Below are 26036 nucleotides of genomic sequence, written 5' to 3'. Positions count from 1 at the left end.
ACTCATCCTTCAAGGTTCACCTAAATGTCACCTCCTCTATGAAGTCTTCCCTGATTCGCTTGAGCAGAATTAATCTATTGTGTTCTCCCTCCATTTAGGACTTTTCTGAAAACACTAATAAATCTCAATGATTAGGGTTAGCTGTACACATCTGTTTTCCATGGGATTATTAGTTCCTTGAAGGCAAGGACTGGGTCTTATTCATCTTTATATCTTTAGAGTCTACATCAGTAAGCACATTTTAAGGAAGAATTAGGAAGCAGAAGAGGTGATGTTGCTATAATGGTGAGGTGTCTTAACTTATGGTTTACATTTTTCACCTTAATTTCTTTTGTTCCATTTACTGTACTTTCCTAATCATTTCAAATGAAATAGTCTATAGAGTTCTAGGTCAACTTTACCCTGGGTCAGGTAACTTTTCTTATTTCTTATTTTTTAGTTGAAGGAAGGAGAGAGTAATGTTCCCATTGCTCTTCACAACTAAGGTGTCATCAGTACTTTCAGAGGTCTTCCAAGCAATTCAATTTTGCTTAATTGATAAATGTTTCTCTCAGAAGCACAGACTGAGCTAGTTGCATGCATTTCTCTGTATTGTAAAACACTGGGCTTAAAACTAAGAACACTAAAACATCTTATGCAATAAATGCGTTTAGATCTTTATGTGACAGACTTTAGACAGAGGATATTATCTCTAACAATGGAAACAGTGTCTGTAGTTATGAATCAGTTTCCTCGTGGTAAAAATGCCTCTATAAAATGTCTACAAAATAATATGGTCAATAAACATCATAGGCATAAAAGGAAATTTAAGTTTTTCTTTTAAGAATATTTCTTTTACATTATGGAAATTATCTCGATTGCATAATGAATTTTTGAAAAATTAAGAGAATGATTTTGATTATCCAAGTTTGGAAAATAAAATACAATCAGATGGCCAAATTTTAAAGGAAACTATTATTAAATTAAATTTATCAAATGGACATTCAGGAGCAGCTGAGTATTAAAGTTGCATTTCTAGAAAACTAGATATTTCATACCTAATGTGTGCTTTAGGCAGGCCACAAAACCTTAAAGTGACAGAACTTCTGTCATTTGTGGGTAGTATAATTCCTCTGTACTGAAATTAAATATTAAAGAAGGTCTGATTTACATGAGTATATGAAGCATTCTGTTAAGAAGCCAGTTGAAAAGACTCAAAGTCTGAAGATGTTGAATTGATTTCCTTTTGGTTGATTTTGACCATATTCTACAATCAACAGCTTTTTCAACTTTCCAGTTCCTGGATATGTTTCAAGAAAATGGAAATTTGGGGATTTGGATTGGCCATCCAAATCAAGTGGATGGATTTTAACAAAGGTGATAGAAAACTACTCATTATATTAAAAAAATGTTTCATCAGCTTTATTTGTTCTAAGAGAAATTATTAATAGCTAATGGTAATCTCAATAACATGGGAAAATTATCACTAGCTAGGGGTGATTATATATGTAATCTCAATGATGTGGGATTAAGCACCCTTTACATATTCTAAAGGAGAATTATGCTTTGGGTTTGTATTACATTCCTAAAATATTTTCTAGCATAAAGAATCTAAATTTACACACACACACACACACACACACACACACTCACTCCTATTTATCCTTCCAGATGTAATATAGTCACTTGTCATTGCAAAGCTTTCTCTGATATGCTAAACAATATGCTAATCATTCTCTCTTTTCTGCTCTATTATATTACTTTTACCATTTTAAGTTATTTTCCTGTATCTCTATCCTCTATTCGGCATTGAGCTCATCTTAGGCAGGAACCAGACCACTTCATTTTGTATTCTTAGCACCTGCACTATGCCTGACACCCAGTAGATGCTCAATAAATGTTAGTTGAATGAATGAATAATTGAAAAACATAAATTACATGTATAAATCCTAGTACAACAATAACCAAGAGGAGGACATGAGGGTGGAGAAAAGGATGAAATCGTATAGTCTCTTAGATGTGATAGTGTTGTAGATTCTGAATCTAAGGATAACGTAAATTGTTGAATAATGGCAGCATGGGGACTGTATTAAAAGAAGCCAAGAGTGAATTTGGGGGATCCAGTTGGATGATCAGTAGTCCGATGAAAAATTATAGTAGCTTAGGCAGAGACAGTGGGAATGGAGAGTAATAAACATACCAGAAAAACATTTAACAGGTAGAATTGATAGGATTTGGTGAGTGCTGGATGTTGTTGGACTGGGGTAATTAAGAGAGCCTATCAAAGAAGATTACACCATTTACCAAGAGAAAGCAAAAGAGGTCTGGGTTTGGGGCAAGAGGAGAAAACAAAGGGTCAGGCATGTCGAGTCTGAGATGCTGGTGAGATACCCATGTTACTAAGAGAGAGGAGCTATTCCTATCCTCCCCCCAACACACAAGGCAACCGAGGCTGAGGCTGTTTACACAACTTGCCAACTGGCAGAGCCAGGAGTCAGGTCCATACCTGCTTCCAAAATCCATGCTGTTAACTGCCATGCCATACAGCCCCATGATCCTTTGTTTAAGGAAGCAGAGCTGCAGTCCTGACTTTCTTCCTCCTGAGGCCTGAATGTGTCTCAGCTGAGGCAACCATGCTGGAGGGTGAGGCCACTGTGCTTCCAAAGCAAGGCAGTGCTATTCTCAAAGCCTTCCTTCCCACACATGTCTCTGCCTAAACAGATGGCAGCAAAGCCATAGGGCACCGGAGGAAGACATGGAGCAGGAAAAAAAAAAAAAAAAAAAAAAGGAGGATCCTCAGGGCACTGGTAGAAGTGCAAAGGTCTTGTTCAGGTGAAAGAAAATGTGTAATAAAATTCACCGGTTCAGCTGAACAGGTAATTACAGAGTTAATAAAACAAGAATTCCTGACACAATAGATTCTAACACTGCCATGGGTGTCATAGTCACTAAGTGACTTTTTAGTTTGCTGATCATTGATCCACTAGACACTAACAGCTCCAATCGGATCAATGCAGGATAACATATGAGGAGGACTTTTGCATGTTAAAAATCTACTGGAAATTTTACATGAAAGAGTTCATTATCTGGGTAATGTGACCTGTGTCCAAATGATACATGTGGTCCATTCGTCAGGTTTTTTAATGGCAAAAAATGAATTTTTTTCTAAGAGCTTAATTATGTGAGAAATTCCACTGCCGAGAAACTGAAGCCACTTGGGTGTCATGAATGTGTAAACATGTTAATTTGAGAGCTGCGATACCTAAAGAGGTACATTTCGTCTCACTCTCTCAGATTCCCTTTCTTCAACAGGGTCACCTCGCCCCCTCCTCCTCTGCTAGGGCCAGGCAGCACTCGTTCTCCGGCCTTCCTCTAGCCTTGGCTAGATCTGCTTTCCCTGAATCCCTCTCTCCTGGGCGCGTAATTCCTTCTGGCGCTTGTCTTCTCAGGACAGCATTTAACCTAGGGTCTCTTTTACTTTCTTTATGTGCCTGGGACTCTGTTGTATGGTTTTACCAGAAGAGAGTAGATGGATAAGAGAATATACATGTGGCAAAGAACTCATATATCACTTGGTCCTAGAAAGACATATGACCTAGAGCAATAACAATCAGCTTGTTCGTGGAAGCCAGACATATCAAAAAATGTATTTTTTATATTTGATTTTGAATATTTTTGAGATATAATTTATATAAAATAAAATTCTTTTTAAGTGTACAGTTTGATGAATTTTGACAAATGCATATGCACATACATTTGACAACTATGTATGTGTAATTACATTACCAAATCAAGATACAGAATATTTCCATTACTCAAAAAAGTTCCCATGTGCCCCTTTGCAGTCAACCCACTCCCTCCACCCCTTGCCCTGGCAACCATTGATCTATTTTCCTGCCCACAGTTCTGACTTTTTAATGGTTTTCATTAAATGAAATCATATGGTATCTAATTTTTTGTCTGGTTTCCTTCAATTAGCTTAAAATGTTTTGAGATTCATCCTTGCTGTTATATGTACCAGTAGTTTATCACTTTTTATTGCTGAATAGTATTCCATTATGTGAATGTATCAAAACTTTTTATCATCCACTCACCAGTTGATGGATACTTAGGTTGTTTTCAGCTTGGGACTATTGTGAGTAAAGCTGCTTATATAAATGCTCGAGACAGAATCTGTGTTTAAATCTAGGCAGTCTAGATCCACAGTTCACATTTTTAAGCAGTCCACTCCACTGGTGCCCAATGAACCACAAAGCTCTTCTCCATCATCATGGAACCTCTTTTTTTGTGTTCTCCTGACTTCTCTTGGTGCCCGTAATCCTCTCCAAGTAGAGACTGCCTGGCCCTACATCAAGTACCACACATTTAGGATGGTGGGAAGAAGCAGTATGGCTTTGAATTATGCTTTAAAAAAAAGCCCTTTGCAGTCCCGAACTATTTAAGGAAATCCTTTAATTCAGATATCATTAAATGGAGAACTTAAAAAATAAATCAACATTCTGGCCATCATTAGTGGTCCATGGTTTAAGTTCTAATATGGTACTTAAAACTTCTCTTAAGCATAAGTGTGGATCTAGTATAATTTATTATGGAAGAACATAAATTTGTTATAAAAACAATGGGAAAATATCTGCCAATGGTGTGACTTTATATTCATATTGTTTAAAAAAAACAAAAAACAAAAACTTATAAAATAAATATTACCATCTACTAGTCTATGGATAAGTAAGATAACTTTAAAAAAATTCTGGTTTATCTCAGGTATACATTTAACATAGCAATAATAAAGAAAACATGAAGAATAATAGCTAAATATAACTAAGAATATATATGCTAGAATTTAAAAAACTATAAAAGCCTAGATTTAAAGCATATACTTTATTCTTTGTGCACTAAAGAATGGCGAAAAGATAATACAAGTTTGCCTCAGTTAATAATACCATTTAGTAAATTCTTATGTTGCCCAAAATCCAATTGTGCATAATTCTTCTTCTTCTGTCTTTTTTTTTATTATTTCAGATTAAAAATTATAAAAATTTTAAATGGGTACAAGTATAGAGAAAATAATATAATAAACCTCCTGTACCTATCTTCCAGCTTCAACGATTATCAATTCCTGGCCAATCCTGTTTCCTCTATCCCCCTCACCTCCTCACCTCCATCCAAATTAATGTCTCTTTTCTTTTAGATTTTAAAATAATTATAGATTTTCAGAAAAGTTGCTAAATATTACAGAGTCCCTATAAATCTTTTATTAGCTCCCTCCCATGCTAACATATTATAAAACCACAGTGTAACTGCCCATACCAATAAACTGGTTTTATTTTTCTATAAGAAAAACTGCTCAATTTTTGTGCTTCACTGCTGAATGCAAATCCACTCATTTGAGGGAACAATAACTATAAAACACCATCCACCCTTAGCAATTTTGTAATTCCTTGTGATTATTTTCTTAATTTGGCTAAAAAAGAACAAGTACTTTAAGTTCTCTGAAATAGCCATAAACTAATGAAATTTTTAGTTAACAAGATGTTTGGGAGAGTCAAGCTCCTATTTTAGGGACAGAATATGATCTAATAATTATCTAAACACAGAAATAACAATAAAATTTTGGCCCAGACACATTGGCTGTTTCTGAAACATAGATAATTACAATGTGAAGAGACTCCTGCTCTGAATCCCTCTGTAGGATGTTCAAGAGAAAATGAGTGTCCCTTGCCACTCAGATTTCCACTGTTAATTATGAAATGTAATAAGTTATTCAAGCCATCAAATATTTGGGATTCTTGGTCTGAGGATCTTGCATTATCCTTGATTCTGGATAAGCCTTTTTTGATTTTCCACAAAACGATACTGAGAAGACCCTTAAGAGCCAGCAGGGTTGGCATGCTCTTCCTTTTTGTAGCTCCATTAAGTAAGTGAACTAGGTCAAGAAACACAGCCAAGGCCATTTTGGAGCTTGCAATTTTGTCAAGGTCATCAAAATAATCGCATATCTTAAGCAACTAGAAATGAACTCCAAAGCAGCATTAATGATGAAAAATTAGAAAGTTTAGAGTTTTTAGACAAAAATACTAACTGATGCCGGAATACAGAGAGACGTTGTAATTAGGATGGACTACAATAAACACTGGAGAAAAGTTCCTAAGGGAAGATTTGTTTAAAATTTAAGCGCATGTGACTTAGGCAGCCTATCATAGTGGTTAAGGCCACATTCGCTCTGGAGTTACACTGCTAGGATTCAAATCACAGTTCAAAGCCCTCTTGCTCTGTGTGACCTGAGGTAAGTTATTTAACCCTTTCAAACTCAGCTTGACTAAAAGTGCTTATAATAACCTCTGCCATTAACAGACGCAGCAGGCTTGAGTAAATAAGAACCACACAGAAAGGATCAAATGTTTGTTGACCTGGCTGACTTGGCAGGGAGGGGAGTCTCATTGGTTCTTGAACACATCCAAAGTTATAAGTGAGCACTGGTTATAGGCTGCTGTTCCCTTTCCTTTCCCTCAGGGTGTCAGGAGGACAGTGTGCTCTCAGTCTGCCTAATTGGCCCTTTCATCTGGGTTCCTTGTACCTAGTTAGTTACCCATGGGCTAGAATCCAGCCAGGGCAAAGAGGAGACTCAAGCCAGCCTCCTCTAAGACCAGACTCCGCCTCCCTCCTGTCTAATATGGAACTCCCGGATGAGTGCCCCAGACTCTCTCTTGTCATTCTTTGAACACCATGATTACTCAGTCTGTTTTGATGCCATTCCCTGCCTAGTCCTCTTAGGCCAAATGCCTTGGATGTAACGTTAAAGTTGTTTGATCAGCTTAAACTCAGTTCACAGGAAAACCAGCTCCTCCCTCCCTTTCACAACCCTAAATCTTCCTTTACCACGCGCTTCTTCCTGCTTCTCTTTAGCTAAATCCCACGTGGTTGCTTCTCCTAGTAGGAGCTACCAACCTGTTGACTGGCCAACCCAATACCATTTATAGCAAACATTTGTAGCTGTTCTGATTTTAATGAGATCTTTTATAATATATATTTTTAAAGTAGGTCATAAACAGAACTGTTAATAAAGATAAGAAATAATTTGTAGAGCTCAGTTTCTTTCAAGACATTCTATATCAAATAAAACATTATGGTGAGTTTGAAACATTGAAACAGACCACTCATGCATAGTTGTCAGAACATGCAGAAAAAATTGTTTGCCACCTTAGCATGGGTTATTTACGAAATGGCATTCCCAGTGTACTCAGAGGCACATAGGCCTAGGGTGGGTTCTGCCAATTCCAAAGGCAATGATCTGTGAAGGAGGCTTGGATATAAATACATAGGTGACTTCTATATTCAGATGTGCTCTATCACCATGTTTAGAAATAGCTTCTGAAAAGCACAATTGGCACGTTGTGGGAAAAAATATTCGACATGTCTCTTTGCTATAAGTAACTTAGGGATTCAGATATTCTGTGATAACTTCACTCTTACCTTATACTAGAAGATACGATATTATGTTAATCACTATGTATTCTAGCAGTCCTAAAAGCCTGGAAATCTTAAAGAAACCTGGGCTTTAGCTAAGTCTGGGAGGATGTAGGCTGCCAAAGAATTTGGCACAGACATACGTGATAAGACTAAAAGCATTTGGGTTTTGTTCACAATTTAACAGAATTCTCCCACAGTAGTCATTAAACTCTGAACAGGTTACCAGATCTGTAGTTTTCAGCATCAGATGCCAAGCAGTGCACACTGAAATTCTTAGTTGCTTGAGATTTATGGAAGTCATATTAAAAGACATGGAGGTATGGATTAACCTACAAAGCAATTAAATGGAGCGTTCTCTCACAGTAAGCCTGAGGCCTCTTCTAACACAGAGAAAAGGCCATTTTTTATGATTTTCATATATTCACTCTGTAAGCTCTCCAAACCTTCATAGCCATCTCTAAATATTCTTTTGGGGGCATTTGCTCAATGGTCAAGATTTTATTTGGGATGAGGAAAGAAGTATTTAGTAAAATATTTGAGCTGTTTCTGAGTGAGCAATGAATAGATGGGAGAGGTAATTTTAGGAGGGGATCAGAAAGTCTACTTCTACCTGCTGTTTTTTTTTTCCCTTTGAGATTTGATATATAATTAACCTATAATATTGAATAAGTTTAAGATATACATGTTGATTTGATACACTTATATATTGTAAAATGATTACCACCATAGCTTTTGCTAACACCTCCATCAGATCACAAAATTACCATTTCTTTTTTGTTGTGAGAACATAAGATCTACTTTCTTAGCAACTTTCAAGTATATAACAGTATCATTACCTACAATCACAATGCTGTGCATTAGATCCCCAGAACTTAAGTTATCTTCTAACTGGAAGTTTCCACCCTTTGACTAACACTTCCCCATTTTTCCTATTCCCAGCCCTTGGTAAACATCATTCTACTCTGTTTCCATGAGTCTGACATTTTTAGGTTTCATATATGTTAATTATACAGAAGTATTCATCTTTCTCTGTTTGACATATTTCACTTAGCAAAATGCCCTCAAATTTCCTCTAATGTGTCTTAAGTGGCAGGATTTCTCCCTTTCTCATGGCTGAATAATATTCATCTGTGTGTAAAATCTCTTATCATCTATTATAAACACTTAGGTTGTTCTTATATCTTGGCTATTGTGAATAATGCAATAAACATGGGAGTACACATATATCTTCGAGATACTGTTTTCATTTCCTTTGGCTATATATGCAGATTGCTGGATCATATGGTAGCTCTATTTTTAATTTTTTGAGGAACCTCTATACTGTCTTCCATAATGCCTGTACCTTTTTATAGTCCCACTAACAGTGTAAGCAGGGTTCCCTTTTTTTTTTTACATTCTCACCAACACATGTAATCCCTTGTCTTTTTGATGATAGTTATTCTAACAGGTGTGTGGCGACATCTCATTATGGTTTTAATTTGCATATACCGATGATTAACAATGTTGAGCATTTTTTCATGTACCTGTTGGCCATTCGTATGTCTTGTATGAAAAAACATCTATTCAGTTCCTCTGCCCATTTTTTAATTGGATTATTTTGTTGTTCTTAATGAGTAGTATGCGTTTTTTATATATTTTAATATTATTAGATATCTGGTTTATAGATCAATTCTAAATGAATTAAAAGTTTAAATATAAGACCTGAAACTGTAAAACTCCTAGAAGAAAACATAGAGAAAATTCCCTTCATATTGGTCTTGGCAATAATTTTTTTTTGGATATGATACCAAAAAGCACAAGCAACTAAAACAAAAATCATTAAGTGGGACTACATCAAACACCTACTCTCCTTTACAGAATACCAATTCTTTTTGCTGGTCAAGCTGAGTCTAGAGAGAAAAAGGGGCTCATCTGTCAGTATTTCCCATGAGCCCTTTTTTATCCTTTGGCCTTGAAAAAATGCTATATTTTTATTATTCATCTTTTTCTGCACCAGAAATGATAAAATCCATCAAATGCAATTGTATGATGAGAATAGGAGACAGGAATTCTGAACATTGTTCCTTGCTCTGTTCTTCATTTTCTCATACATCTATTTTTGTTCCAGACGTAAAATAACATCCTTGCTTTGCCACAGCTGAGTTGTATAGTCTTGGGAAAGTTACCTAACCTCTGTGAATCTTAGTTTCCGCATCTGTGAAATGGGGATAGTGATATATCGTTTACAGAATTGCTGTGAGAGTTAAAATGAAATATTATATGGAAAGCAGCCAGTGCAATGCGTAACACAGCACTCAAATGGTTGCAATTTTAATTTTTGATAGTAGTTACTGAGCTTGGATAAAAGTCTTTGAAAAGGTGGGAGTGGCTACCTCAACTGTTTGGTGGAAGGAGGAAATATATAAACAAACAATTAACCAAGAATAAAGACAAATGAGGCATCACTCACATTATCTTACAGAGAAGATTTGCTATATGATGCTAATTTTTAGGTATTTTTGAGTGTAGGACTATTGTTAGACCATAGCAGGAAAGTTGTTTCAATCAGATAGGGAGGCATAAAAGAAATGTGAAGCCTGGAGTACATCGTGACTTATTTTCATAACCTTCAATAAAAGGCATTATGCAAGTATAAATTACACACTTTCACTTTTGTAATTATACCTAAACCACATACTCCCAGATGATTTCCTTATGTAATTTTTCAAACTTAACTTTGTTTCCTTTATAAAGCAATGTGCCATTAAAAACCTTCTGTAAAATAAATAATTACTAATCACATATTTACTATAGAAAGAAAAAAATGGCCCCTAAATATTCATATTTATATTGCCACATTAGCTACTCTGAAATTGTTATTGGATGAAACTAATCATGTATTCGAGGCAGGTAAAATATTTATAAACAAGATTCAAATTACCCACATTCAGAGACTTCATGAGATCTTTTCCAAATAAATTTCTCTCTAAAAATTTAGAAACATATTGATAGCTATTGAATTGTTGCACGCATTGTGGGTCGTTTGCCTCCAATTTTGGCTCAGAATGGAGATTGTGCAAACTGTTTTTATCTCCAAATTCTATGTCCTGCTAAATTTTTACAAGAAAGTTCTCTGCAATATTGCCATTGTGATGGCATAAGTACAACTTTTCAAAAGGCATATGTAGGATCTCTAAATATCTGAACGAGAGACAAACAGCCAATTATTAATTACTGAGTGGATCTAAGCTACATAAGCATTCAATAAGCAAACAATATCTACAATCAACATCTACAACATCCCCATGATAAACACACACCTTTGACTTCTTTCTCAAGAATCAGAGTTATTTTTGGCTTGAGATCAGCTTAATAATTGCTCCCCCTCTTTCTTATCATTTCTTTTCACATTGTTCATCTTCATTAGCTCGATAACTTTAATTACTTTATCAAAGTCACTTGGTGCATCATACCAGGGCCACAACTGTAACACAGGAGTGGCCCTTACCACCTGGTTCTACATTTTCACTATCTGTAGTCAGCAACATCCTCCAAAGCTACAAATTTCATGATAATAACAGAAAATGAAAAATGTATCCAATAAGCAACCTACACTTTAAGAGAATGACAGGGTAATTACGTTTATTGAGTAGAAACAAAAGTACAACTATAATAGAATAATTTGTTCCAAGATTCTAACTAAGGGTATACACAAAATATTAAATTTGAAGGTGTGAAAGGAAGTGATGTATGATTACTAATTACATGGAATAATGGCATAATTCAAAGCAGAGACATAACTCCTACTAGTTACAGAAATTTTTGGTAAGAAGAGAAAAAAGGGAGCAATGTCTGATAAACAAAAATACCAATATAAAGCACACTTTTATAGCAACTTCTTGGTACTCATTTTTATGTAGTTCTGTCTATAAATTACTAAAGTAGGGCTAAACTGATTAGTCTATTTGTTATCAGTTAGTTAAATGCTCCTCAGATTATAGGGATCATTAGCTTATCAATCAAATTCCAGCCAGCTGTATATAAGGTCTCAGATAAGAGATCAGCTTGCCTATCAACATATATATACAAACTCAAGTGGAAAAGTCTATTTTAAAATGCATATTCTGAACTGTCCACAATAAATATCTGACACAATTAACCAAAAATTTTTTAGCATACTCCACACCTTAAATAGCAGCATGATAAAAGCATGCGATAGAACAAATTAAAGTAGATAAAACTTAAACTTAAAGCTAAGCCATAAACTTATATTTAAAAAAATGTAAACATTAAAAACACAAAGTGACTCAAGAAGAAGTTGGTATATCTTTCATTATAGTGTATTTAGTAACAGTGGTATTTAATTTGACAAATATTCAATTCTCTTACAGATTGTTTGCTAGTCTGTCTGATTTCTATGAATTCTTGGAAGAGTTTAAGCCAAGTGGTAACATATAATGGAGACATGCTCTGATCGATTATCTCTGAGTGATCCAACATACAACGAGTTATGAAAGTCGTCAATAATTTCCCCTTATTGTTAAATAGCAACAACTATTTAAAGTGATTTTTAATGGGTTTGTCAAGCTATGACTTTTACCAAAAACAATGAAGCATTAAGACTGTATCAAAATCGTGAAATAAATGTTAGTTCTGAGGCAGATCACCAAGGTGTCTCTGTCAACTTGTAATAACTGTGACTACCTAAAGGCAAGCAACAGGAATGCTGGGAAATAGCACAATGATTTTAAGAAAATGCAAAAATGATACATACATATAAAATAAAAGTATATAAACTTGTGTAGTGTATAGCAATATAGCTACTCGTAATATAACGTGAATAGTGTGGCTTCAGGCAATTGAATAGAGAAGCGAAGCTGAACGCTGCTATAACCAAATGGCAATTGTGACACCTGATAATGTAAAACAGAGGCATCCCCAGGGTGCCATGTAAAATTATTATAAAGCGGTGAAATAACAATATAAAGTTAATTTTATTAAAATTAACAATACTTCCCATCAGCACGAGACAATCTATATTCAAAATTAAAACAGTAGGAATATTTATCCATTCAAGCATTCTGATAGGCTAAATATTGTTGACTGTAGAAAGAAATAAAGTTTCCAAGCCTCTTTTTTTCTTACACATTCATAAATACTCATCCTTATAAGCAATACCATATTCAAAGACCTGAAATTAAAAATGTTTCCTTATGAAATTTGGTATAACTGGCATGTTGCTATAGTACTATTCAAGCCTACTTTTTTTTTTTTTTAAAAAAAGCTTAATTTCTTGGAAATAGAAGAATAAATTAATTGAATTTTGCATAGCACTTTTCAAGTACAATGCATAGAAATAAGTTAGATTAGTAATTTCATGGTATTATCTAAATCTTGATGCTTGCTGATTTCTATAACTTTCTATTATTTGCAGAACTGATGTGCATACACTTGCCAGCTGTGAGGTTTTGTGTTAAGTAAAAATATCAATTTTTAGCCTCTTTTAGCTTTCAAAATATATTGATTTTTTTCTTGATTATAAAAATATAAGTTCATTGTAGGAAAAAATTAAAATACAGAGAAGTACAAAGAGTAAATACTATCCCTAACATTATGTTATAACCTGTAGCTATTATTAACACTTTGTAACATATTCTCTCAGTATTTTTAAAAATACAGCAATAAGCATATTTTTTATTTTTAATATTTAATCAAAAATAAACCTGAATGAAGACTATGCCATATTACAAAATGAATTTTATCTTTTCACCTAAACTAAAGGAATATTTCACCGCATGTACTATGTTTCATCCAAAGAGTAGTTGCAGAGAAATATATGCTCTGGATTACAATGAATTTTGTCATTAGGGGACAGAAAGGTTATTTTTTGAGATCCTGAAATTTTGAGGAGCTTGCTTTATTTTAGGCACTTGGAAATCGTTTTATGTGTTCGGAAATCTAAATCCACTAAATATACTATGATAAAGATCCCCATACAAAGCCAGTTTTATATTCTTGTTATTTAGAAACCAGAAAACATGGATTATATAAGGTAGAGCAAGAAACAAGTTAAGCGTTATTTATAATTAAAGTTAATATGCTTTTTAATGCCATTATCAAAGGAAAGAAACCAAATCATAAAAAAAGTCTGTAAAATTATTAAATTTTATTTAAGCCAAGAAAACCTAAGCTTACATTGAACTCATTCCAACTCTTAAACCCTGGTCACTGAGTTGAGGCTATAACAGCAGGTATGTTATCAGACCACTCACAAGAAATTTCATAAGATTGATGAAGCTGGAAGATAAACAAGAGCTTTCTCAGCCTCTTTTATTATTCCTGGATGATCTCTTTTATGTTTTTAGGGGAGAAAAGCAAATCTTCCACTACTACACTTTATCTTAGCACACTTCGAAATCTTTTATCATATCATGTCATATATCAATTCATATCATATCATATCATATCATATCATATCACATCATATCGTACTGTCCCAAAAATGTAAACGCCATGAGGGCAGAGTTTCAATAATGATGTATCCGCAATGCCTAGAGCTGTATACTTCGCACATAGTAGGTACCCATCGGCTGTTGAATACATGAGTGAATTTTCTTTAATTGGATAATTAGAGTTAGTAGAAGTCAATTTAAACTTTCAAAACAAAGACAGGTGTTTTACAAGAAATTAAATATACTTCTGCTCAGACCTTGGGTTTCTCTTACTTTGGAAGCACATTTTTATAACTTTTGGTTTCCTTCACAGAGTTATTTTGATAACAGTAATTACTAGAGCTTGCTTCACTGAAAATTTGTGAATTCATTTTTTAAAATATTTAAAACACCTTTTTTTTTTCTGCCACTGGTCCTAGGAAAAAAAATGACTTCATCTATTCTCTTTCTTGTGAAAAATACAGTACTCACCACACAAATCCAGGTAGCTGCCTCATTTATTCTCATTTATTCTGCCTCATCTGTCCTGCTAAGGACATTCTATACTGTATATTCTTATTGAACAATAGGATCATTCTGAAAAATTTGCGTAGTGGCAATCAAAACATTTTGCAAACAGTAACACAGATTCTAATGATAAGATGTGTGAACAGGATGCAAGAACACCTTAAAGATCACCTGCCACACTTGTGTTTGAGGTGCTCCATGGCTGTTTACACCTAGTGCCATCTGGCTCTATAGATATAATAACAATTATTCCATCGAGGTGTGTAGCTTCCTAAATCATATTAATATACAATGATTCCACTAGTCTTATAGGAGTTGATGTCTTTGTGTGCTCCCATTTAACCTGGGTAATGTGCTAAAACAAGTCTGCCTCATCATTAAGAATTGATTTTTTATTTATGTGAATGTCACTGGCAATCCCATGATATTCCTTTGTAATTCAGTTGAACAGGACTGCATGCTAGCGTTAATCTATTTTTATGGCATATCTTTAAAAATTTGCAACATCTTGCTACATTTGGATATTTATACAGAGATTTGTGTTCCCGCAGAAAGCTGTTGTTAGCTTTGGAGATCCATTTCATAAAACAAGAGGGCAAGTATCTAATATACTTCATTAGCTATCTTATATCAGATAAGGGTTTATTTCCTTAAATTATTTAACCTTGGTAGAACCTACTAAGATCACATAAATTGCAAATACACTAATGAAAATCATTAGTTAGTCTATTAAAAAAAAACAAATAAAATCAAAACGCTTAAAAATCAGCCCTTTGGAAACATGTTATAAAAATAACTTAATGAATTTACCATAATCACCCATTTCTTAATATTTTCATTGGTTACATATTTAGCCATTGACATCAACAACGGTTCTGATGTGCTAAAATTTATATTATATATATAAAAATTTATTTTATATATATATATTGCTTTTATCTGGGTAATGCAAAATCTGATTTCAAAAGTCATAGTTATAATTATTATAACTGTCTTAATGACTTTTGATAATTAAAACATTACAATGAAAACAATAAGCAGTAACAAAGAGAAGAAGATAAATATTTTAAAATATTGGGAACAAATATTACATCGCAAAAATATTACTTTAAATCTGATTTTCCTGAGAGTACTTACAGAATCATTAAATAATTACCTCATGAGGATGTTCTGTCAGAACGCCTTTCATATTTAGATGAGTATTATAGACATAGAAGCTGTTTAGAAAACAACAGTGAGCTGCTTCTAAAAATTACAGAATTTGGGGCATGGGGAGATTGTGGTATGTTGTACATGAGGTTCTTGCCTATTTTATACTGCTGTTTTAAAGGCAGATTGCTCCTCTACTAGTGAGAGTTTATCATATATAATTAGTGATACAGCCACTCGCAAGTAAATTGAACAAGTTTTGGGATTTTTGAAAAAATGAGGCAATACTTCAAATCTAAAAGATTTTGCAGAGTGTCACTGCAAAATGGAAACTACTTTAAGATTCTTGGCCTAGAAAAGTCTCTCGTGCATTGCATGGATTATTTAGACAATCGAAAAAAAAAAAAAAAAGAACACTGGCCAAACACATTATTCTAACTTGAAAAGATATGTCCTTAATTAAGGGCTCAAACTTAAGAAATACACATTCATAAAAACTACATTTGAGTTAGAAGTGTGAAATCAATGTAGTTTTTAATGTAATCCACTAATACTTGTATTCCTTAAACTGTAATTTTTACAAATATGTTTCCTAAGAGCTGTGTAAATTAAATTCTTCATGCATTGTAATGCTATAAATAACAAAGAAGCAACTATGTATTTTTATATTCGATAAATAAACACATTGAATGCTTAGCTTTTTTCACAGAGGATAGGTTCACAAAGAAGCTGGGGACATTTTTCTGTGCTTTTTAGAACCATGCATGGTGAGCAATTATCAGGAATGATATACGTGTCAGTTTTTGAGTATAGTATTGCTTCTAAACATTATTAAAAAACCACTCCACATAGATGATAAAAGGTGGATTAATCACCCAAATGCCTATAAATTGAGATTTAAGGTCAGAGATAGTCCCTTCACTCACCCTGTTGTCACACACGGGGTTGGTTGGTCACACATCACATCCTGGTGTGTACAAGGTATGCACTGTGGTTCAGAGTTAAAATTGGGGATTTGGTTTATAGGGCTCACACGTCAGATTTCAAAACATAATAATGGTAGTGTCTATGATACTATTCTAATGATTCTAATGCTTTATTTTCATTAAAATAGTTTATTTAGCAATGAGGCAAGTAAAGAGGGAACATGGAGTCAGTCTGAAATCTACTTCAGGGCTCACCTCAATTGGGTGAACGGTAAACGCTGTGACAATGACATTCACAATAGCACTGCTGCTGGGTACTGCTATAATTTGCTCTCTATGATTGTCCCTTTAAACAAAAAGCTCTGCACTCAGCATGCAAAGAAGTTAGAAGTGGCGAAAGGAGGGGCAACCACACATATAAGAGGAGAGAGGGAAAAACTGCAGATCAATCATTTATAATTAACAAAAATCCGATTGGTGCTTTAAATAGAGATCAATGTGTTCCAGGCTGCCTGGATTGTGGGGATGTATTCACCTTCTCGTAACTCTCCAAGCAAGCTGTCACACCTACAGAATCACCATTTGTTTTCTTAACAAAGCTTCAGGGGGCGCCAGGCTCTCATTGAAATTTCATTAATCTAATGGAGTAAAGTCCTATAGAAAAAAATCAAATTCTCGTTGGACGAGATGCTACCTGGGAAAGATAACCTCTGTTTGAACTCTCAGACTCGGATCGCTCTGCTATTAGTCTGAGGAAACAGACAGCAACAACGCTGATTACAGCCACCGGCCTCAACAATTTTTTTTTCTAACTAGCAATTTCGAGAGCAAGTGCCACAGTGTCAGCTAAAGAAACACAACTGCGGGTTTTCTGCAGAGCGAAATGGTTCTGAAATGTCACTGAATAGCTCACAAAGGACGCCAATCTACGACAACAGAGACATAAGCATATAGGAGAAAGGGCCCATACAACCTCCTTTTAAAGGTATGTTATTTACATGCATGTAATTTGTGAAACCCAAAGCTATACAACTCAGGGTTTTCACAGAAGTCTAAAGTAAAATCTGTCTAGAAAGCAATCGCGAGATTCTTCTAAAAGTCATAGAATTTTGGGGGTGGGAAGATTGTGATATGGTATACACATAAATAGGTGTCCTACATAGTAGATGATAGTCTTTAAGTTTCCAAGACATTAATTATAATTGTTATGTGGTGATCATATTGCATCGCCTACATGTAATTTGGTGTACGAGTTTGCAGGTGTGGCCCAAATGTGTACATGTCCATATGCAGCAGCAACAAGACCTCTGAGAGGAAAATATAGAATCATGAATCCTCAAAATTCCGTCCAGGAATGTCCCCAGGGCTCATCTGACACTCACATGACAAGAGTATAGGATGGTAGGCATGTATGTGATGAAAAGGGGCCAAAGTGACTAAGGCTGCATCTATACTAAACTAAAACAGCTTTCCATGCCGTTTAGTTTTCCTCTATTTAAATATCTATTTTTAAAAAATTAAAATGACTAACAGACTAGTGACTTGTGGTACCCTGTATAAGAATCCAAAGAGAAAATGAAACAACCTGTGGAAAGGCCTCCACAAGGCTCCCAGGTGAACACCATGCTTCACAAGAAGCAACTGGGTAAAGGGAAGTAGACTTCAATCAGGCAAGATCACAGTCAAGTTCAGCTCTGCTTTCTGATTCCATATACTCCTAAATCTAGAAGTGATTGTGCAAACCTTACTGTGTTAAAAGAGAAAATTAATCTCACTTTAAATTAAAAAAAAAAAAAACCTAGTAATTTTGATAAAAACTACTTGTTTCACTTGTTCTTTTTTTTTTTTAAAAAAAGGGGGATCTAAAAATTGTAGCGTATAATAAGGAGAAAAAAAGCAATACTTTGAAAAACAGAAGGAAATTCATGACATCCTAGGTAAGCAATTGAGATAATTGAAAAAAATTCTGGGTTCATCTTTAAGATAATATTTTCATTTTACAATAAACTTGCTGTTTTTCACCGAGCACACATAAAGCTTAGCACAGGTCAGGAAACGTCTTCTGTCTCCAAAGCATCTCACAGGAGTGAGTCACTTCCTATTATTTATTTTTTTCCATTTCGCTGTTTCTACTTGAGATAGATTTAATATTTTTTTCTTCTGGTCTAAATTTATCTATCAAGACTTAGCTTATGTGCATATATACTTTAATTTCCTGTGCGAAATCCACCTGTAGAATTATACTCCCTGCTCTCCATCTATATCCTTTTTAAAGATGCCACTGAAAGCATATTACCTTTTTATTTTAAGCAACAGGAAAATGGGTAAATAACACATTTATGTGTCTATGTGTATGCACTGTTTATATAAACATATACAATGTGTGCAATCCTATATACACAAAAAAGTTAGTTTACTCAAGTTAAGATTATTAAAATTGATTCTGGGAACAAAATACCACACCTTTTCTAGGCATTCATCCCTACCATAGAGATGGAGAAAGAAAGATTGTGAGAGGGAGACACACACATTCAGATGAGCCTTCAGGGAATTGTATGAACTTTTGAACCAGAGGCGGAGAGCCAGAGCCCAGCCTGTTCCCACTTTAATAAACATTTTTTTTCTTCAATTAATTAAGGTTTGGAAAGAAAAAAATTCACAGAAGAGAAGTAATTTAGCATGCAACGCATACTTTACAGATGGATCCTACCTTCGGATGCTTATTAAATCTATGCATGATTGCGCTGGAGAAAATTAATTGCATTGTTTCTCACTATTCAAAAGGGGGTTGCAAACAGCTCAAAAATAAAAAAGAAAATAAAGCAAGGTTGTTGTTGTTTCAAAAAACAACTACAGTATAAAAGGAATACTTTCCAAGTCATAAAACAACTAATACCCAAAATTGGCATAAAAGCATAAAAGATTCCTTTAAAATTCTTTTGATGGTGAATTTCAAAATACTGTGCATATTGCCAGAATATATATATACCTACTTTAAGTTTACAAATATTCTGGTCTAACTAAAATTTTCTACTCTGTGGCATCTGAATGATTCAATTAAGTGGTGAGTTTTTGTTCAAATCCTGGTGTGAAGAAAGATTTACATGAGCAGCTGGGAGTACACACTGGTACACATGCATTGTGTCTTGATTAGTTGCTGTTCTCTCTATTCCAGTCTTTGGAAAAAGTGACAAATTCTTAATTTTTTTGGAGAAATATGTAAAGTATTATTATAAAATATTCAGAATATAAGTAATCATTTGCATTTTTATCAGCTTTAATTTTTTTAAAAAAGCACAGAAGCTTCAGAAACTCAAGCCATTTTTGCCTTTTCTGAAGTCCTGCTAGTGGAAGTTGAACTGTAACCTTTCTCTTAGACTGTCCTGAAAATGACCTTCATCAAACTTGAAAAGACCACTCTCTGCCTAAGGAGTTAGAAGAGCCATTAATTTTCCTAAGTCACTCATTTCTAGATTAAAAAAAAAAAAAAGATCCTTGTGTTACTTCATTACAGACGCTCTTTTTGATGTGACCCACCCTGTTGCTGAGTAGACTAAAAACATTTCACTTAAGAACTTCTAAACTTATTTGATTCCATGACCCAAATAGACAGAGGATTTACTTTATTCTTCCGCCCACTCGAAATCTATAAATCAGTCTCTAACCCCTGGTTAACGTGTATAACTATTTTAAAGTATTTATCATGACACAGATTTTGTGAAGAATAACAAACTAAGGACATAACATAAATGAGTCTGTCCTATGTACAACAAAGTTCATAAGATATGGGTAAAAATATAGATATATTAACATTGAGATTAGTTTATACAGTGCCCTTCATCAGTAGCTCTCAAACAACAATATAAATGACCTCATACATAATTACAGATATTATCATCCGTAGTTAGGAATGGGTCAAAACAAGATCATACGGTGATATAGGTGGAGCAAAATATCTGAGACAAGTATTCAACTGTTATTCCTTTGCTCCAGCTTTTAAAATCGGACCTACCACCTATTAGAACATCAACCAATTAAAAGTAGGGTCTCATCAACAATTAAAAACATATCTGCTTTAGTCTGGGCACTAAAAATCCATGCTGCCATGAGAAACTCAGGTAAAAACCGAGCCCATGCCTTATGACGCTAGGGTTTTTCGAATTTGTCATAAAAATGTGTAGTACCTATTTTATTGGTTATTAAAGAGAACAAACAGGAATGTATAGATTGGACCTATAGAACTTTACCATTACAAAAGACAGTTTAAGGTATTAAAACAGGGACAGTTACAGAAATTTTGATGGTCTTACTTAAGCCAAACCACACTGATAGGTATGAAATGTCTAACTAATACAGGTGGGAAAAAGTCCATAAAGGAAGATTTCTTAGTTAAAGTCACCTGAACTTATTTCCCTGCCCCAGAAAGATCTCTTCTGTTTGGTGCACTCCAACCTTGAGCAGCCACCCCGACAGGGCTGACTATAGCCTGTACTTGCACATTTGACCTCTCTCTTTATTACAGATTCTCTCAGATGTTCTCACATTCACCTTTTAAGTTCCTCCTGCAATTGATACAATCCTCCCTCCACCCCCTCAAATATGGAGTATTGCAAATGAAAGTCTTGTATGTCATCCCTAGCTATTGGTCATTTGAAGTTCAGGAACTTCCTCTATGAAGAATCTGTCACATTAGGGACTTTATCATCTTTCTGCAAAAGTTCCAGAAGCAGCTAGTCAGACGCTGCCGGCAAAGCAGTTTTGGTAGCATGGGTGACTCAGGCTCTGCTTGGACCAGTTTTCATTGAGTTAATGGAAGAGGTTATCAAAATCAAGATACCAAAGCACAAAATAATTCTAGAAAAAGTAGATGTTTAAATTCACTTTCCAGAATCCAAGCATTTATAATAAGTTTCAGATTTTAAGATATTTACTGCATAAGAATAGTTAAAAAATAAAAATTAAAACCCTTTATTTAGTCTTTATTTTGTATTTCTTATACACCTTATAATGAGTACACTGTTTTTTTTGTTTGTTTGAGCAAAGAGCTCACTGATAACTGGGGAATTAGATTCAAGATACTATACTTTGATTTAGCAAATCTTTGTATTCATTTATTACATGGGATCCTATTTTCCTGAAAGAGTTAAACTCCCTGTATAAGGTAAAGAGCTTAATCACTCTCGGATGAGATATTTTTTCTATTTTCCAATGCAATTACTCTTTGTCTTAAATCTAATTGAATTCACTTTCCATGTTAGTGGGGGAAGGGAAGTTGGTAGGAGAGATGCAGCATATGTTAGAAGACAAATAGTGTAAGTTGCAGACTTTTTGATATAGATGATTTTTCAAAGACAAAAAATTGTGACCTGATAAAAATGTTTAATTATTCAGTGGTGTGGTGGGGGTGTGGGAGATTTTGGCCATCAGGAACTGGATTTTGTGTACGTAGAACATCAGGGACATTGTATAAGGATCATTCACATATAATTTATAAAGCACCTTGGGATTCTCTGGCTGAAAAGCACCACATAAATATGAACATTTTCACTTCATGTGCATGATCACAGATTGTTGATACTCAACATAAACATATTTCAGTAGTCAAAGGGATATAAACTCTGATGTGGATTTGTTTTTTCTGCCATCTTCTCTTCCCTGAGTTGTAACATACACAATGGAGCATGTCCTTGTTGCCCGCCTCTTGTCCCCTGTCTAAAGTTCCTGTCTCTGTCATTTGTCTTTGTGGTGTCGGTGTACTATCCAGCATTTGACTCATAAACTATACTTTTGAAGGAAGTAAACATTTATCTTCGATCTATCTGGTATAGTGTTTTCCACCCTCAGTAATTCTGGTGTCCAAGGGAGGAATGCCCCCAGAGATCATAGAATGGGGGGGGGGGGAGAGAGGGTGGCTGTCACTCTGTAGCACATTAAGAAACACTGTAGAACAAGAGACTGCTATTATCTAAAGGTTCTTTGAAGGTTTTTAGGATATGACATATATACATACATACATACATACATATGTATACACACACACATATATGTATGATTTGTAAGTGTGGACCACATAACCACATTTTGGGGCATTCCATTTCACAAATACTTGTTGAATATCTAATATGTGCTAAAACCTGTGAGAGATACAAAAATAATTAAGACACAATCTCTGTTCTCTGAGAGCTCACAGTCTGTTGGAGAAGCCAGCACACGTAAGCAGGATAATGCAAGGCAAGTGGTAGCAACAGCTATAATAGTTATTGATCAAGTAACACAAGATAGGGAGGTACTGAGTCTAACCTGGGACAACTAGGAAGCCATGTTGAGAAGATAGAGTTTGAGCAGAGCTTTGCAGGATTAGTGGGATGTGGGTGTCTGGGGAGGGTGGGAAAGGCATTCCTTGGGAAAGGTGGAAGACACAGGGCTGGGTCTGAGGAATGATGAATAACCCCATGAGGCTGGAGTTTAGGACAGAGTTTCAAATATAGGAGGTAAGAGGAAAGGTAGGTTCAGAATGATGACTCATATTTGAGATCATGGTTTTAAATCCTCTTCAAAATAAGGTGAGATCATGAAGTTGCACTATGTGCTCAACAGGTTCTGACCTTATGGGTTTGGTTCCTTCCCAGGTTTGTCTTCATCCAGGGAGGGCTCTGCCATCCTTAGACAAGTGTCTTGGCTTTTTGTGAGGCAGTATGGGAAGAATGAAGACAATGAGATGGGAGTTTGAAAGGAGTAGAGGCAACTCAGATCCAATGTGGAGGACAGCAAAAAAGCACACTCTCTACCCCTTACTGCTGAGGATCAGGAGAGACAAAGCAGAATGGCATGTTTGAGAGAGTTCTGGGCAGGAGAGCAAGAGGCTGCAGAGAATTGTGGGGATTTTAAGGAGAGGAAGTTGCCTTGCAAAATATACTTCAGGTATTTTGAGGACTGAAAAGCTTGCTCTGTTGTGCTTCTGTGAATGTGACACCTCTTTAGGACTGGGTCTTAGTGTCAACAAGGATCTTAGGTAAGCAGAGATTCATTTCACCAAGAGACAGTGATGAGGGCTAAGCCTGAAAATGAAGTTGGATCAGGAGCTTTTTTATTCTTTCATTCTTCCACGAATTCTCCATTTACTGTTTAGTGTTTATTGAAAAGATTGAGATGGTTCACACTGTATATTAATTACTGTTCAGCAGTAATTTTTTTCTTGACTCTATCATATTTCTTTAGTGGCTGCCCTAAACTTCTGCTCTCCATTTCCCCTAGGCCCAGGTCCAATCTCTATTCCATGCTCTTTAGTCTCAGCAAATGGCTCTGCCCTCCTCTCCTTTCAGGTAGCAATATCTCTGCATCTTTGACCCTTCAGTCCTTTAACTTTCTAAAGAGTGAGTGCCTTGCCTTTTAGCTAAGCCTCGTTCTTGAATAGTGTTACATCCTCTTCTACCTTTTCCAGAACTTGAGTCTATCCATTATCTTCTTTTTAGATTCTTTCTCATCTGCTGTACAATCAGCACAGATTTGCTCTCTCGACAAAAACAAAACCACCAAAAAAGTTCCTCTTCCCTACTACCACTTATCCCTCCCTTTCTTTTTACCAACCAGCTTTTTAAAAGCGGCATATATCCACAGCCTCTAGTTTCTCACTTCTCACTCATCCCTGAATCCCTAAAATCAGGCTTCTACTTCCAGTAGTCTACTGAAATCGTTCCTTGAAAGATTAGCAAAGCACTTTTTGCATTGTTTCCCTTTTACTGCTACCATCCTTGCTCCCAAAGCCCCATATCGAAAAACTTATAAACATAAAGGGGGGAATGTCAATTATTCATCTTTATAATCCTTTAACACCTAGCATCATGCCTTGTATATGATAGAGACTCTGTGAGTATTTGACTTGAATCTGAATTTCTTCAACCTTCCTCATGACTCCCATGCTTCCTGATCTTCTCCCAGAATGTTAGGGACTTAGCAACAGTCTCCGATGCCACAACTGATATCAGGGCATGCGGCTTTCTCTAATGGAAGCATCACATTTGTCGGCCACAAAGTTATTTTAAAATTCTCATTTACCACAAGTATGGTGAAAATTATTTTTGTCGCTTAAATACACAAAACTAACAATAGATACCCAACATGAAATATATATCATGACGATTAATGGTAGCGACCAGCAACTCAAAAATGAAGAATTCCAAACACAATGACTTGCCAAACTTATCAAGTGGCTCCTGTCGACCCAAACATAAACCACATTGTAATATGTTATTCAGTAAGCTAGATTTCCTGAGCATTTTCCCAGAAAGTTCTACAGGTGGTTGAGACACAATATACACTAAAATACAACCAGGAATTGAGCCAGTCACTACTAATATACTGATATGACATCTTTAATAAATATGCTTCTTTTCTGCAGAGGGTACAAGAACACAAATTCCTCCTTCGGATCCAGATGCGAAAGGATAACCAATGGGTTATCCTTCTTTACTTCTTTATTCCCCTGGGTGTCTTATATTGCTATGGAATTTCACTAACAGGAAGTGGAGGTCCCTTCTCCCATCTCCCATAAACTCCTCCATTTCACAGAGAACCTTTAGGGGTGGTGAGGAACAGCTCCAGTGCCACACGACTTCTTTCACACATGTGTATACTGAGGTTACCCTGCCACCTTTCTACCCTCCATTTCTGCAAGCAACGTGAAGTGACCAAGAAAGCTAGCAATATTGCTCTGCTACAGTTGTTTACTTGTGGCATTCCTTCGGAATGGTCCTACTAAATAAAAATGTAAAGAATTCATGAGTTTCTTTGTGGCATTCTAATGTCACTAGTTGATTCAACAGTTCAGGTCAACAAACAGTCTGGGAGCACTTACCCTGTCCTGTGACAGGCATTGTGCTAGGCCTTCAAGGAGCCAGAGTCTAGTGGGGGACAGAAATTTGTAAACACAGAATTCCAATATAATGTTGGCAGTGATTTGAAGAAGTCAAGTCACAGAGATTAAAAAAAAAAAAAAAAGAGTGAACTATGTTTTGGGCAATTAAATTTTATCTTAAAATATAGAATTGCCCAAATTTAAAACTTAGAATTTAAGTTTTTAAAGATCATTTAAATGCTAACTAAATAAAAAAGTACAAACTAATAGGAGAAAAACATATTGACTAGCCTACTCACTGAACAAATTCTTCTGAAAATAAAGTTCTTTAAAGATAGTAAACTTTTTTTTATACAGGCAAAGTGTAGTAGGAGCAAAGAAATATGAGGGACTCTCACTACAGCTAGCAACTTTAAATTTGTCCTTTGGCTATGCTAAGAAGTTACTGGGTGGTGTGTGATCCAGTGCCATTGTCCTGTGGCACTGTTGTGGGGAAGGGGATCTCCTGGTTCCGATACTGTTTACTCTTTTTAAGGCTCTCTTTCTCTAAATATTTTCCTAGATAAAATCATATTTTATCTCAACCCCTTCAAATAATCTTCAAATAGCCTTTACATTAGTGCCTATGTAATCTTTCAAATAATACTCTAGAGTCTTAGAAATATAAATAGATGAGCATTTACTCTAAAAGAGCACTTAATTCTTCTGGTCTCACTACAGTTC

General features: G+C 35.2%; 1 protein-coding gene across 2 annotated transcripts in view; it reads right to left on the bottom strand.

Annotated features, from left to right (window-relative positions):
* The window catches only part of SKAP1 (src kinase associated phosphoprotein 1), a 244345-nt gene that overhangs the window by 116360 nt on the left and 101949 nt on the right, over positions 1-26036 (bottom strand). The gene's annotated exons all lie outside the window — the stretch shown is intronic.

This window comes from Rousettus aegyptiacus, unplaced genomic scaffold (assembly GCF_014176215.1).
Source record: "Rousettus aegyptiacus isolate mRouAeg1 unplaced genomic scaffold, mRouAeg1.p scaffold_m13_p_6, whole genome shotgun sequence".
NCBI lineage: Eukaryota > Metazoa > Chordata > Mammalia > Chiroptera > Pteropodidae > Rousettus > Rousettus aegyptiacus.
This window is presented reverse-complemented; position numbering and strand designations above follow the sequence as displayed.